General features: G+C 36.2%; 1 protein-coding gene across 2 annotated transcripts in view; it reads left to right on the top strand.

The window, feature by feature from the left end:
* Nucleotides 1-3,019: 3,019 nt before the first annotated feature.
* The window catches only part of LOC105197851 (ras-related protein Rab-37), a 159,274-nt gene continuing 148,187 nt past the window's right edge, over nt 3,020-14,106 (top strand). The window contains exons 1-3 of one of the 2 annotated variants that reach the window (XM_011164422.3): nt 3,020-4,162; nt 4,235-4,686; nt 5,338-5,381. The gene's annotated coding sequence lies outside the window, so the exon portion shown is untranslated. Of the gene's footprint in view, nt 4,687-5,337; nt 5,382-14,106 lie in introns of both variants that reach the window. The other variant, XM_011164420.3, reaches the window with a different exon arrangement.

The raw sequence follows: 14,106 nt of genomic DNA, 5'->3' as shown, positions 1-14,106 counted from the left end.
TGTATTGTTCGTCCCTTATAAAATGCACTTTTTTATTTTAAAATCTTACTTTTTATTTTATAGCCATATTGTGGATTTAAGTATAAAGTGCTCAGCTATTAAATATTCTGCTTATGATAATAAAGTCATATGTCCTATAATATTCATAGTTTAAATCCAATATTTCATGTGTCGTACATATTTGTTAAACGTTCTGACTGGCTACAGAATAAAGAAATGTTCAAATTTGTAAAAACACTCTATTTTACAGTCAATCAATAACGTTCGACAAGCTTGTCATACAATACATGAAATACCATCCTAAGGTTATTGAATCTATCAAGATAAATTACACATATACAGTGTAATTTATCCTGATAGATTCAACTAAATATAGATTTTTATGAAAGTCTTGTTCTAATTATTCAAATCGAATTTTTTGAAACAAATGCATTTTCGAAAAAAATGTTTCATTGTATACAAAAGTTGTATACACTGAAAAAAATATTTTGATGAGATCAATCAAAATTTAATTAAACAGTGATCAAATAAATCTTGTAGTTACTGGTACCAAAAATTTAGTTATATTTAATGAAACATTTGATAATTAGTTGTATGAAAATAATTGTTTGGTTAAGGCTACAGATTGTTTAGTCAAAACAATTACATATTTAATAATTATAACTATAAAATTCGTTTGATTACTATTTAACTAAATTTTGGTTAATCCCATCAAATATTTCTCTCAGTGTAATCTAAAGGACAAATAATGACAAAATCATTCTCTTCCCTCTGCCACTTGATGGTTGAGCTGCTGATTGTGTCTGCGATACTACCTCAAAAGTAGTTCTTTGCTTTAATTTTTTATAACATGGTTAAAAACAAGATATCAAAATAGATATCAAAAAGTTGCATTTTATAGGGAATAAACAATACATTTATGATCAGAATTTCCAAATGTTGTTAAACTTGTATACAAAAAATCTCAAATATTGCAAAGTCATTTTAGATATTAACCCTCATTATTTCAAAAACCTGACACGCTGGTGAAATTTGATTGACAGCATTGTTTTCAGCACCCAAAAATCTGCAACAAACACCTTGTCTGATTTAAAATCAATTTTAGTTTTAAACTAATGTAATCATTACAAAAAGAAAAAAGTAAATTAAGTAAAAAATATTTTTCTGTGTAAATTTTTCTGGTAGTTATTTAGAATAATAGACTCACTTCAAATCTTAATAATATTCATTCGATACATTTTCACTCAAAATAAGAAGAATCTGGAAGAAAAACATAATAGTCTACGAAGCGAGTTATTGAGTGTTAAAGTTAGCGAGTTAAAAGTTAAGATATCTGTTATACAAATTAATGCCTATTTCCACTAATGTAGATTAACTCAATTTAACTTTCTCTTTATCTTTCTTTAGTTCTAAGAATTAAAAAAAGATAAAGAGTAAGTTGAACTGAGATCAAAGTTAATCTACATTGATAGAAATGAGCATAAGGCCACGATTCACGTTCAAAGTATTATTAGCATCATTCTATCTTTATTGTTAATTAGACATAAATAAGAATAAAATAAAGCCAATAGTGCTTTAAACATGAATTGGACCGCAGCTTTAGTCAGTATAAAAAATATCTTAACCTCTAAACTTTAACGCTTAACAATACTCGCTTGGCGGGGCAGACTGTCACGTTTCCCTTCTAGATTTTTTCATTTCGAATGAAAACATCGAATGAGTACATCTTTAATAAAATTTGAGGTGAGGCTATTATTCTAAATAATTACCGTTTTTCTGCAAATCATGGCTTTCATCCTTCGAACCGCGACGAATACCTGGGAACGGCAAGAGCATATTCTTAGCAGTTAGCAATTACGCGAGCTTCCATGGATAATTAGCCTCTTTTCCTGGTCATTCGTGAACTTTCCGAGGCGTACACGACGAATTTGAAGTGTAGGAATATTCTAGATTACCCGTATCAATCGCAGCAGATCAGCATAAACGCGGGAACTAGTCGCTGGCGGGGAACGCGGGGGTTCGCTGGGTTGCAGGCTAGTCCGTGAATTTTTGCGTTAAGTAATGTGGACCCCGTGGGCGTCGGTGGGAGGGTCCCCTTCAGCCCCCCTCCTCCCACCCACCCACCCTTCGATCGCGTATTTGTGATCACGCTCGCGGAATTGACGGTCGTTTATCTTCACGTCGCATCGAGAGTAAGCCGAATGCGATTAATTAAGTACCGAAAGTGCTAAGAAACTGATCGGTAACGATGTAAGTCGAACTCTATTAGACGAGCGGCGTACGTTACGCGAGTCGGTGTTTTGTTACGATAAACCGCGAGAAGGTTATGGATGTCGCGCGAGGCGTCACGTCGCACCGTGTGAGGTCCCGTGCGAATCCCGTGAGAATTCAGTTCGTTTTCGATCGTCTCAGTGATAACCACGCATGGTTATTATCACACTCGTCGGGAGATTTTGCATTCGTCTATCGTCAAGAACAAATTGCGTCGCAAAGTGAATCGTCTTTTGGTCACGGACTAGACAGCGAAGTCGTGGGTAAAGTGGTGTGAACCCCGTGCACATACGGTAGTCGCCCACCTCGTCGCGTTGCTTAAATAAACAACAGTGCGTCTGAGGACATATTCTCTCCTTCCTCGTCGAAGGTAAATCAACTCGCAATGATCGAAGGAGGAAAATAAAGTGCGTCAAATCGTCGGCCGACGGTGCACGTCGTGTCGACCAGTGCCGTCGCGATTAACCGTGTTCCTCGCATTCTTGAAGATCGTGGGACAAGGCGTGAAAATCTTGTGCCGCGTATCAGACGTTTCGATCGCTTCGACGGTGCATTACCGTGTCCGCGGGTTTCGCATTCGTCTCTAATCGAGAGTAGATCGCGTAGCACAAAGCAGTGCGAGTAGCGAGAACGGAGCCGACGGATGGAGTATCGTTAATCGACGTTGGCAAGTAATCGTGTTTTTTGGGTAGCAAGTTGGTTAGAGAGAGGGGGGCTGCAAATTCGTGCGTTAAGTAGTGTGAACCCCGTAGGAAGGAGTCGTCCCCCCCCCTTCCAGCCCACCTACCCACCCTTCGATCGCGTAGTCGTGATCACGCCCGCGGGATTGACAGTCGTTTGTCTTCATGTCGTGCGAGAGTGCCCCGAATCATGCATCGAATTAAGCATAGAAAGTGCCAAGAAACTGATAACGATGTAACCGTATAAGTTGAACTGTATTAGACGCGTGGCGTACGTTACGCGAGTCGGTGTGTTGTTACAACAAACCGCGTGAAGGTTATGGATCCCGCGCGAGGCGTCGCGTCGCGCCGTGTGAGGTCCCCATGCGAGAATCAGTTCGTTTTCGATCGTCTCAATAATAACCACGCATGGTTATTATCACACTCAACGGGAGATTTCGCGTTCGTCTCTCGTCAATAACAGATCGCGTCGCGAAGTGAATCGTCTTTTGGGTCACGGGCTAGACAGCGAAGTCGTGCGTCAAGTGGTGTGAACCCCGTGTTGTACATACGGTAGTTGCCTCGTCGCGTCGCGTAAATAAACAACGATGCGTCTAAGAACATTTTCTTTCCTTCCTCGTTGAAGATGAGTCAACTCGCAATGATCGAAAAAGCTTCGGGAACGTCGGGAAAATAAAGTGACGAGAACGGAGCCGACGGAGCGTCGCATGTCGTGCGATTACGAACGCGTTAATCGATGCAGGCAAGTGATTATGTTTTTTGGATTGCAAGCTAGGCTGCATACTCGTGCGTTAAGTGGTGTGAACCCCGTGTGTAACAATCGTTCCGATATCACTTAAATAACAATACGGCGCGTCCGCGAATATTTTTCATCTCTTCGTTGAAAGTGAGTCAACTTACAATGATTACAGAAGCTTTGAGAAAATAAAATAAAGCGTCTTATTGTACATTGTCGGCATGTGTACGTCGCGCTGACCAGTGTTATCACGGTTAATCGCATTTCTTGGACTCTTGAAGGTTATGGACACCGTCGCGTCGCGTCGAGAAAATTCTTTGCGCGAATTCCATTGTTTTCGATCGTCTCAACAGTGTATTATCGTGTCCGCGGGTTTCGCATTCGTTTCTTCCAGAGAGTAGATCGTGAAATAAATGAATGCGTGAGTGACGAAAACGGAGTTGACGGACGGAACCTCGTATGATTATCGAAATCCGTAGGTATTCTTTCCTCATGAAGATCGAGATGGCTTGTCGATTTTTTTATCTATCAATCTCTGTTTCAATAGCTCGATCGTCGAAGTCACGTATTGTCGGTCTACAAAATAAATTCTCGATGCAGGAGTACGGAAACGAAATCCGACGGTAATCGCGATACACAGATGACAGGTCACGTCACGGAATTTTTTCACATCTCGCATTTGACGTATAAAATCACATATACGTGTTTTTAATTATATCTCATTAGAGACGAAACGTGCGCTCGTAAACATCGAGGGTGCCGATTAAAACATCGCGCGATGATTGTACTTCGTTAATTAATTCGCGATCGTTATCGGTCGACTTGTTGTATCGCGAACGTGCGCGCGCGTACGTAAGCGTAATGCGCGTGTAGTCGAACGACCAAAATAGTGAGTGAAGTGTTAGTGGAATAACGCGACCAAAAAAAACACTGGTATTTCGACGAGGAGCTGGCTCGGTTGCAGCTGCGGTCGGGATGGCAACAGCGGCGCAATGGCTGGTAAGTATCGAATATCGCGAATACCAATTGCGTTTACATAATTAATTCTCCGTGATTCGATGTTTTTTTTCGCCGCTTTCCTGGTCCAACTGGGTCACCGGTGCCGATAGTGTTTTTGAAAAGATTTTCTTTCGGGTTCTAAAATATCTGAAAAAAATTTTGGTACCCTTTTTCAACATTCCGGAATACGATTTCACAATTGTTTGACTCGAAATGTTTTCCATTTTTTTTTGTACGTGTTCGAATTTAAGGCAGAATAATTCAAAATTGAAAATTTGTATCTGGCTATAAAATTTTTTTATTAAAGTTAATCAAGATTAACTTTGATCTCAGTTTAACATACAGAAAATTAATTTCAATCTCGGTTTAATTTACCTTTTTTAATTCGCAATCAAATATCGAAATTTTAGAGACGAAGTCTTATAACATTTGAATGAACAAATAAAAAAGCGAGAATAAATTTTATTTGTGTTAAAACAGATGGAACCCGCGATATAAGAATTAAAAAAAAAAGATAAAGAGTAAACATAACCGAGTAAATTAAAGTTCATTTTCTATTGGTAGAAATGAAATACGCCGGTAAGCCTCACGCGAAAATTTGATAAGCTTTAATTATAAAAATTGTTTATTTAATTATAAACATTTTTGCAGAGGCAACTTATGGGTCAGGAATAGCAGCAACGATGCAGCGGTCGGTGAGTAAATGAGTTTACATTTTTTTTTCTTCTTTGCGACGATTTGGTACTGTTGTGAGATTGCAATTGCATCTCGTCGCTCTTACTTTCCAGCGAAAACTCTGAAAATTTTAACATACATAAAATTGATCATTGCTTCTTTATTTAATGATTTGAATTTTACAAGATCTCGTCTTGTGCCAATAAAATGATAAATTCGCAGTTTTGTTCGAATAGTATTATTTTTTTGTGATTTGGCTTTGTGATTGTCGCAAGATTTTATCCCCGAAATCTTTTTACTTTCGAAAACGATACTGCACTTTGATATTTCTTTCAAAGGCACATCTTTCGAGATCTTGTCGGGTTAACTTTGTGAAAGTTTTTAACAATTAACATGTAACGTCGCGTTGATCACTCATAATCACACCTTGTCGATGAGAGCAGATCAGACCAGCGATATCTCTTTTCGCACTTTGGAAGATATATGAAATAACAGACGTCTAATGAGAGGGCAGAACATGTTGGGCGGAGTATCATTAACTTGCATCGCAAGTGCATAATTATGTAATCACGGAACAGGTCCGCACCGAGCATGATTAATAAGAAAACCGTGTTTATCATGATACTGATTGCCTCGCGTCCGTATATATCGCTACACTCGAGAGTATTTGAAAACGGAATCGCGACTTTTTAAGTAAACGATTGGAATGCGCGATGAGAGATCTGTCTCGGAATATCGCGTCTTGTTTTACATTTCGATTCCTACGACGATCAGATATTTTCAACTAATTGATGACGCGCAAACGATGTGCAGTGTATATGTATATAATATCTACGGAATGAGATATCGAGAGAAAAAAAAATGGTTGCTATTACTATAACTTATAATTTGTAACTGTTTTTGATGCCAACTATGTATTTATAGTTGTTTTAATTATGCACATTATAATTATTAGTTATTATCATGTAAATAGTAAACGGATGTTTAAAAAATAGTTTATATTCACTATAATTATGATTGCATGTACATAGAAATGTTTATTTTATTTTTATCATTCATGTTTTGATATTTTATCATATTATTTTAAATTATAATTTATAGTCAAATGTTGTCATGCTTGACAAAATGAAAACATAATGTTATTATTACTATAAACATTATAACAGTAATAATTATAAAAATATCTCTTATTTTTACCATACAATTATATCACAAAAAATATCAGACAGTTTTTTTCAGTGTACAAGGTACAATAAAAAATAAAATCTTGTATTTTAATACATGCAATGCGAACGAAAGTTTCTAAATTGAATAAGATATCACTAAATATTCGTAATAAGATACCTCTAATAAAATTATATTGAATTTATAGAATTATTTATTAAACGCAAAATGTTATTTATTACATCCTCGTAAAATATTTACGAGAAATGATACGCGAAAACAAAAGTACAGCATCCACAGTTACTGAAAACAAATCAACGAAGTGGAGAGAAAGTAATAATAAAAAAAAACTTCATGAAAGTCATTTCCATATTTACGTAGGAATTTGCGAAACGACGCTTCGCCTCTGTCGGTTCGTTTTTTTTTTTTTTTTTTTGCAATCGTGACGGGACGAATATTTAATGAAACGTTTCCGTTGTCGCCTCGGCAAATCAGTTCGAGTTCGGCTTTTTCATTCGCGCCGTCCGGAGGGAGAGAGAAGTAATAGAGTCGGAGAACGCGCACGAGGCGTGGCTTTGAGCACGACCCCATAGCGTTTCACCGTACCCCTTTAATTCGGCGTATAACGCAACTCGATAACGACTACTCCGCGACTCTGTCGCCCGCGGGGGCCGTTTTCACGGTGCGGCATTTCCTCCGGGACCGGATGCGCGACACGTGTTATAGGATGCGCCGCGCGGTCGCTTCGTCAATAACGTCGATGAATATTCAATAACTCCGAATAAACGCCAACGAGAGTATGTAACCGTCACTTCAATGTTACTCTTCGCGAAATTCGAGCGCTCCTTTTTTCAAGACTTTATTCGCGTCGCTCTTTTAGCTGCTGGGCAAACGTTTTTATTAGAGAGAAGTATTCAGATACGAAGGGTATGTATGGATAATGAGCTAACACATTTTTCGCACACATTGAAATAAAATTTCAAAAAATTTATTGATATCGAGACATTTGTAAATTCATTTTTACAAATATCGATATCAATAAACATTTGCAGCAATATAATAATTTTTTTCAAATAGTAGTTTAACAAGCTTTTTTAAAAAAGAAAAATTATAATTATAATTAGTTATTTCGATATTATTTTACTTTGTGATGTTACAAGCGAAATCAGTTTCCTCTTTATGGAGCTAGCTGAATTTTTTAGTAATCGGGTATATAGTCGTCCTTCCCTTCTCGATTGTCTCATTAAACATCGATGAGTGCCGAAGGGTGAGGTCCTGAACGTTAGGGTGCCACTTGTTGTTGCAGCCCTTCGTGACGTTCATTACTGCGTTCATTTTCGTGAAATTTATCAATATCTAAAGTTACCGTTGAAACGTTTTCATCAAATGCTGCTTAATTAGCAGACCGATATTAGTGCTGTGATTTTTTTATTTATAATTATCGAAATAAATATTTCCAGATAAATCACTGTTGATTAGCTCGGTATAGATATCGTCTTTTAAGATTCGTAATTTTATTATTAATAAACTCAAATGCGTGTCTGTAGTTTAAACCAAATGTATGATGGCAATATAATAGCATTTTTAATTTTAATTGAATATTTGTATATTTGGAAGAAAAAACGGAGAGAGGCAGCAGACGAAAGATTTGAATTGAAGATATCAATATAAAATATAATGTAGAATGCTCTATAATATAAAATTTACGATAAGTTGAAAATTAGACCGATATATAAATAACACGAGCAAAAAAAGAATACTACATTTTTTTTAAGCGGATTTTGGTGCTTAAAAATATTTCTGTATTATAATTATTAAATATATTTTTTATTTCTATGAATTGCATACCGATTCGAGCTTGAAATGTAATAAACTGAAATATCTTAAATTAATCGTCAATTTTAATAATAATGCTTTAATCATCTTAAAACAAAAATTTGTAAAAAACTTATTACAAAAAAATTGTTAAGTTTATGATTTTTAAAACATGGCAGTTTTGATTACTTTTTGATTTCTAAGTTAGAGTGGTTTAAGTCACGTGTTATTCATGCGTCATTAGATCCTTGTCTGGTTATTTGTCTATTCATGGTCTTCGTTATTCACGAACAACTGCCTGTTACTTGGAAAGAAAAACAGGAAGAATATATTTGCATTATTTTGTAATCAGGAAAATGAAGGTGGTGTTCGGATGATACGAAAACTCTTTAGAAATATATGTAATAAACTAAAAGTTTTTGTCGAGAAGACTATTAAATTTTAGTGGCACTTTTTATAATTCCGAAGTTTGTTATAAAAATAACAAAGAGTTCTACAGTTTTTATTAAAAAAAAAAAAATAAATAATTGAAGTGCTAACTTCGCGAATCTAGCATGATATTTCTTTCTTTAAAGTACAAGAAAACAAATATTAGCACATTTAACAAGAGTTCCAGTTAATACTATCAAAGTTCTTCCGATGACTGCAATTTCAAAAATAATTCACATGATTAACATTTTTTTTTGTATTAAAGTATATATTAAATATACCACGACACTAGGATAAAAAGATCGTGCTGCTTATTTATTACAGTTCCAGCGACAGTTCTCGCCAGTTCTGATAGAGTTCTTTGCTAGACAACTATTTTTGAAAATAGTTTCGGCGATTGCACTTTTTAAAATAATTTTTTAATGTATGAACCAATACGACACTTGGACAGAAAGTGTTGTGCTGCCTAGTTATCGCAGTTCCAGCTACAATTTGCGCCAGTTCTGGCAGAGTTTTATGCTACACAATTATTTTTAAAAATAGTTTTGATAATTGCATTTTTAAAAATACTTTTTTAAATATATGAATCATCACACTTAGACACTGCGATAAATAGGCAGCACGACACATTTTGTTCAAGTGTACTACTGGGAAAATAGGTATACAATAGACTACAAGACTTCAAGATTTCTGACTTCAAGACTTCTGGCTTCAAGACTTTTTTGACTTCAAGACTTCATCGGATTACACGGACTGTCATGAACTTATCGGACTTTATTGGATTTCACCGGATTTCATACACTTTATAGACCACTGGAAAAATAGATATACACCGGACTATATGACTTCAAGACTTTTAACTTCAAGACTTTACCGGACTTTACCAGATTACACGGACTCTCATGGATTTCATTGAACTATGTCGGATATCATCGGACTTTATTGAATTTCGTTGGACTTCGCACATTTTATGGACCATTAGGAAAATAGGCATACACAGGACTTCAAGACTTCCAGCTTCAAGACTTTCGGCTTAAGGACTTCCGGCTTCAGGATTTTTGGCTTCAGGACTTCGGGCTTCAGGACTTCCAACTTCAGGATTTCCGACTTCAGGACTTCCGGCTTTAGGATTTCCGGCTTTAGGACTTTCGGCTTCAGGACTTCCGGCTTCAAGACTTTACCAGATTATACGGACTGTCATAGACTTCGTCGAACTTTATCGGACTTTATTGGATTTCACCGGATTTTACGCACTTTATGGATCACTGGGAAAATAGGTATACACCGGACTACAAGACTTCACCGGACTTCACCAGATTACACGGACTGTCATGGATTTTATCGAATTACGTCGGATTTCATCGGACTTTGTCGGACTGTCATGGACTTTATCGGACTACGTCGGAATTTATCAGTCTTCGTTGGATTTCATGGACTATGCTGGACTTATAAGAAATAATATTTCATACAATGTACTTGCGAGATAATCGATCCTGACTAGTTAGTTTTGAATCTTACAATTACTTGCAAGATTTGAAATATACTTGTAAGTATTTTTTAACATAAAAAATCAAATCTTTTACTAGTACTCGAACTTTAAATATTAATTTGTTAAATTAAAACGTATTGTATTGTGCGGTTACCGATGACCCACGTTAAACTTTTTAGTATTTTTATTTTTCAGCATTTTTACTTTTCAGCATTTTTACTTTTCATCATTTTTACTTTCCAGCATTTTGTTTTTAAGATACATTTTAACATTCAATTCGATGGGATAACCATTCAAAAAATAGGTGTACACCGGAATTCTGACTTTAAGACTTCATCGTACCCCACTGTCATAGATTTTGTCGGACTTTATTGGATTTTATCAGACTTCATGGACTACACTAAACTTCATCAGACTACGCTGGACTTCATCTAACGGATTTTAACAGACTTTATTGGACTTCGCGGACTGTCATTGAACTTCACTAGATTATACGGACTGTTATAGATTTTATCGAATTACGTTGGATTTCAACGGGCTTCATGGACTTTATCGAATTTCATCGGACTTTATAGACCACGCTGGACTTTATCGAATTTCGTAGCCTTCACGGATTGCCATCTGACTTCACTAGATTACACGGACTGTTATAAACTTCATTGAACCTCACCAGACTTCACAGACTTCATGGACTACGCTGGACCTCGAATTTCACCGGAATTTATTGGACTTGGTGGACTTCATGGATTTCACGGATTGTCATCGGACTACACCGGATTTTACCGGACTTCAACGAAATATGCCGTTATATATTAATAATAATATTTTAATATTGAATTATAATGTTAAATGTTTTCATATTTGGCAGCACGACACTTATTGTTCAAGTGTCGTGCAGCTTAATGTGAGATAAAATGCTGGTTCGTAGAAAAAAATTATTTTAAAATATGCAATCGCCAGAACTATTTTTAAAAATGATTGTGTAGCATAGATCTCTATCAGAACTGGCAAAAACTGTTGCTGGAACTGCGATAAGTAGGAAACGCGACACGTTTTTTTCCAAGTGTCGTGGTATGTTTAATATTTTGGTATAAAAAAAGAAATGTTAATTGTGTGAATTTTGTTTTGAAATTGCAATTAGCGATAGAATTCTGATAGCACTAATTAGAACTCTTGTCAAATATACTAATATTTATTGTATTCTTTTACTTTATAGGAGGAGGTGTGCTAGATTCACGAAATTAGCACATTTTTATTTTTGTGGAAGGGGCTGGGGGTAAAAACTGTAGAACTTTTTGTTATTTTTATAAGGAACTTCGGAATTATAAAAAGTGCCACTGGAACTCTATGTATTTTTTTTCATATTAACAGAATGTCGTACCAACTTCATAGATCCCAATATATGTACATATATATTATATAAATAGATAAATAATAAATGGATATCAATAAGCGTTAATGAGATTTCTATAGTTCTATTTAACAATAGAACTACTTATTTTTTCTGAAAATTATCACTACGTGTTAACGTAGTGATAATTTTCAGAAAAAATAAATCGACTCAACGAGAGATGCCAAGAATTATTCGGTACAAAATAACGCGTAACGAAAATTATCGAGAAACAGATAACGATAGCGATAAGAGAATTATCGCTAGAATTTCGCTGCAGGTAGCAAGTTGACATTGTGTGTTGTCCTTTTAAAAACATCTTTAAACGCTAAAATAACACATATAAAATGACGTCAGTTTATTATCGCAAGCCTCATCGAATTGGTAAAAACGCCAGATAATCCAGGAAATTCTTCAGATAAGAAAGTTTTGAACTTTAAATATTATTATTCCAGCTTCAATTTAGAATTGTGTTTCAAGATCAATAGAATAGTCGATGTGCAATTTAAAAAATTAAAAAATATAAAAAGAAGTTCACATACATATAATATTAGATATCAAGATCTACTTTAATAAAAAAATTTATTACTTATTTGTATCATCCATGTATCAGTATTTCAGTTTCACTTATATTGTGTAAAAAAAAGTAATGCTTTTTATTACCATTTTTCTCATAATTAATATTAGCATCCTTGACATTTTCGTAATCAATCAGCGACGATCAGAGACTATCGACGTCGCGGATCGTAAGAGTTACTTAACCCCGTGACACCATCTGTGCCCGAGACGATGCCATTACGGTAATTAAGATGTAATTGGGCATAAATTGTACGGCGGCTCCGGAACGAGGCAGACGGGGAAAAGGCGGGATCTTAGGACGACGGGGGTGGTAGACTAAGGAAGAAAGAGCGGCGCGATGTGCGCGGATATATACGCGCGCTCGTGCGTGCGCTCTTCGTGCATGCGTGCGTGCATGCATGCATGCATATGCGTGCCGACACGCGCGTGCACGCGTGCGTAACCCTATCTCCCGCCTTCAACTCACTCCCTCTCTCCTTCAGTACCATCTCGTTTATTGTTTACCTGCACGTTCTATATTTATATGTGATACTGAGGACAGTACGGTATTGTTAATTGCCGTAACTCGTGGAGCGCTGTTCCCTTTTCTTCCGTAGTTGTTTATAAACATATGTGCATATATCAGGGTGCGTACTTTGAGAAAAATGAGAAGAAAATGCGTGAAGAAAAACGCATAACTTGTTTTTTTTTTTTTTACTTTGCACACTGTTCTTAGTTTTCTTAGTGTGCACACGCCCAAAATATTATAGTTATAGTATTTATATCTGTGTACATGTGTAAATCATGTACAATCTCGTCGAAGGACGCAAACGTTTTTTTAGAAAATAGCCTTTCCATTCTTCTCTGGATTACTACTTTTCATTTCGTATTCTGTTTCCTGTTGCGCTCCTTTATCGCGTGTTTTCTCACTGTAAAGTGTACAATTTCAAGGAAAACATGCGTTAAACGGAACGATTCAACAGGTGACATCTTGCTGCGGTGCACCGTTGCATCTTGATTACCTCAAGTCGCGATGTTTTGCGATTCCACGAAATCTCGCGAATTTAAATCATCTACATTTTCTATTATCCTTTCCATTTCAAAGAAAAATAGCTTCTGCTCGTTGCTCTGTTATAATAATGAATATTATTGATTTTTTGCCACATTAGTAATAAGTATTTTGCAATCCTTATGATTACAATGTGAGAAAAGAATTTTATTGATTCAAACATTAGGTATCTCGCTTTCGGTCATTTTTTCATGTATTTAACGTGATTTAAAACGTTTCTAAAAATTTATGAACATACTTTCAAGTTTCTAAAACAAATGTCTGTACTTCTTCTTGGAAAATAATTGTCGTCTAATTTAAGTACCTTTGAAATTTTGAGAACTTTTCACGGATAGAAATCGATCGGACACGGAATATCTATGAATGAACCTTAAGGTTTAAATGACCAAGGTCGTAATGCTTGCGTGTTTTATGAAAGACTCTTGCATCTCGAGTTAATATCGTAATTTTGAGGTGATTTAGTCAGTTCGTATATAGTTTATGATGATGGTACACTTCGACCGCTTCAAGTTCGACCACTTAAAAATCATCGTGTCTGCGGGCGACAGCGAAAACTAGCCTGCGACATTTATTAGACAGAAATCGCCCGCGAAATTTACTCGATTTACTAGAGCTCGGCCGGGATTCGTCCGCTTTCTCATCGCGGCGTAAGTTTTACGACGAGGCGTAAAATGAGTTACTGGCCGGATAACCGAGCAATAAACTTCCGGCCGGACCCCCCACGTGGGCGAGCGTGCGGGTTGCTCAGAGGAGAGAGTCAGAGATATTACCGTGACGACGTCGGTGCAAAGATATTTATCTGGAGTGCCGTTTTTTTTTTTTGAAATCTCG

This window comes from Solenopsis invicta, chromosome 10 (genome assembly GCF_016802725.1).
Source record: "Solenopsis invicta isolate M01_SB chromosome 10, UNIL_Sinv_3.0, whole genome shotgun sequence".
In the NCBI taxonomy this organism is placed as follows: Eukaryota; Metazoa; Arthropoda; class Insecta; order Hymenoptera; family Formicidae; genus Solenopsis; species Solenopsis invicta.
The sequence above is the reverse complement of the archived record's forward strand: the minus strand, read 5'-3'. Positions and strand labels throughout refer to the sequence as shown.